The sequence below is a fragment of the Mustela erminea genome, chromosome 2, assembly GCF_009829155.1.
Source record: "Mustela erminea isolate mMusErm1 chromosome 2, mMusErm1.Pri, whole genome shotgun sequence".
Lineage (NCBI taxonomy): Eukaryota > Metazoa > Chordata > Mammalia > Carnivora > Mustelidae > Mustela > Mustela erminea.
The window spans coordinates 105,346,749-105,349,616 of NC_045615.1; the positions used below are offsets into that span (position 1 = coordinate 105,346,749).

At 40.2% G+C, this 2,868-nt stretch overlaps 1 pseudogene; it reads left to right on the forward strand.

Annotated features, from left to right (window-relative positions):
* Window positions 1-1,507: 1,507 nt before the first annotated feature.
* Window positions 1,508-2,630, forward strand: LOC116583631 (annotated as a pseudogene).
* The last annotated feature ends 238 nt before the right edge of the window (window positions 2,631-2,868 follow it).

Consider the following 2,868-nt stretch of genomic DNA (forward strand, 5'->3'; position numbering starts at 1 on the left):
AGTACTTTTTATCCAAACCACAAGTATTATCTTCCTTTATACATATATTTTGTTTTATGGGTTTGCTTCCATTTCATGTAATTCTGGTTGCCTGGTACTATCTGAGCTCCAGAATTGTATTTGGTTGCTTTGAGGAAACCAAAATATTCTACTCTTTGTATTAAAGAGAACTTTCCAGATAGTATGGTTATAAGCATAGGTCAAAGTCTCATTATAATTTTTGCATTATATATATATATATATATATATATATATATACATACATATATATATACACACACACACACACATACATATGTATATGTGCATATGTATATGTGTATATATTTAAAGCCCTAATGGGCCAATTAATAGATTTATTCTTAGTAGGTATCTGATAGCACAAGAGAAAAACTAGGTAAACTTGTAGGATTATCTATTAGATACAGATAATCGTATTAGATACAGAAAGAAAAGAAAATCTCCTTAAAGGTCATTGAATTCTTGACTGAGAATTAGCTGACAGTCAACTGGATGGGTAAAGTTCCCAGAATAAGACTTAATCCTGTTAAAGTTCAACAGAAAAATCACTTAGCATTTGTCAGGAATACTAATTTCTCCCCAGACAGAAGATTCTGTGAATTACACCATTCACAAAGGCTGTTTCTCATCACCAAGGATGGCGCTCTTCCTCTTCTAGGGAAATGGTGTTATGACAAATTTCTGTAAGTTGTTTCCATTCCTGATCAAGTTGGGACAATTCTTAATTTTATTTTCTTATTACTTATTTTGCAGATAGGTCTACTGAAAATTCTCACAGTGTAAACATGAAGTGTGGGTAAGAAGTAGGTGGACGCACAGATCTCAAATATCATGCTTAGAAATTTGCAATTGAATTGCAGCCTATGGAAATCCATGCCCACACTCAAAGAAGTATAGCAAAGTGAATAAAATATTTTAATAAATCCAGAATGGAGATATTGAGATTGCTATCTTGTGCCAGCATCCTGGATATCCCATGACTTCAAGACTTTGGATTTATACTGAACAATGACATTTAAATAAAAATGAATCAAGAGGTCCTTGGGTGGCCCTGTTGATTAAGTGTTCAACTCTTGATTTTGTCTCAGGTCATGATCTCAGGGTCATATTCTCTCTCTCCTTCTCCCTTTGTCCCTTCCCACATGTCCCTGCCCTGGTTCACAGGTGCTTGCTTTCTCAAAAAGAAAAAAAAAAAAAAAAAGTAAATAAAAATGAAACCTGCATATACAAATACAAATTGTGGGCAACCTACATTATTGACACACTTCCCAATATTTTGGGATCTCCTGACAAGAGCTTGCATTTCTCAATTCCTTCTTAATCTAATACGTTGTTTCTACTTAATTCTGACCATTTCTCCTATCATTTTTCCTGGGGCCTATTCCCCTCTCAGTACCAAATATTAAACAAAACATAAAACAAATAGCTTTCTGCCCATGGATGCCATCGTGTAAGCATCGTTAAAGTCTCTCCTTCCACTGCCATCATGTCTAAGTCAGAGTCTCCCAAAGAGCCTGAATAGCTGTGGAAGCTCTTCATCGGAGGTCTGAGCTTTGAAACAACCGATGAGAGTCTGAGGAGCCATTTTGAGCAATGGGGAACACTTAATGGACTGTGTGGTAATGAGAGATCCAAACACCAAGCACTCCAGAGGCTTCGGGTTTGTCACATATGCCACTGTGGAGGAGGTGGATACAACCATGAACACAAGGCCACACAAGGTGGATGGGAGAGTTGTGGAAGCAAAGAGTGCTATCTCAAGAGAAGATTCTCAAAGACTCGGTGCCCACTTAACTGTGAAAAATATTTTTGTCGGTGATATTAAAGAAGACCCTGAAGAACATCCTCTAAGAGAGGATTTCGAACAGTGTGGGAACATCGAAGTGATTGAGATCATGACTGACTGAGGCAGTGGCAAAAAGAGGGGTTTTGCTTTTATAACATTTGATGACCATGATTCTGTAAACAAGATTGTCATTCAAAAATACCACACTGTGAATGGCCACAACTGTGAAGTATGGAAAGTGCTCTATAAGCAAGAGATGGCTAGTGCTTCATCCAGCCAAAGAGGTCGAAGTGGTTCTGGAAACTTTGGTGGTGGTCGTGGAGATGGTTTTGGTGGGAATGACAACTTTGGTCATGGAGGAAACTTCAGTGGTTGAGGTGGCTTTGGTGGCAGTCGAGGTGGTGGTGGATATGGTGGCAGTGGGGATGGCTATAATGGATTTGGTAATGATGGTAGTTCTGGAGGAGGCGGCTCTGGTTACTCTGGAGGAAGCAGAGGCTATGGAAGTGGTGGACAGGGTTATGGAAACCAGGGCAGTGGCTGTGACAGGAGTGGCAGCTATGACAGCTATAACAACAGAGGAGGAGGAGGCGGCTATGGTGGTGGTAGTGGAAGCAACTTTGGAGGTGGCGGAAGCTATAATGATTTTGGCAATTACAACAATCAATCCTCAGATTTTGGACCCATGAAAGGAGGCAACTTTGGAGGCAGAAGCTCTGGCCCTTATGGTGGTGAAAGCCAATATGTCGCCAAACCATGAAACCAAGGTGGCTATGGTGGTTCCAGCAGCAGCAGTACCTACCGCAGTTGCAGAAGGTTTTAATTACAGCCAGGAAACAAAGCTTAGCAGGAGAGGAGAGCCAGAGAAGTGACAGGGAAGCTACAGGTTACAACAGATTTGTGAACTCAGCCAAGCACAGTGGTGGCAGGGCCTAGCTGCTACAAAGAAGACATGTTTGAGACAATACTCATGTGTATGGGCAAAAAACTTGAGGACTGTATTTGTGACTAATTGTATAGCAGGCTATTTTAGTTTCTGTTCTGTGGAAAGTGTAAAGCAT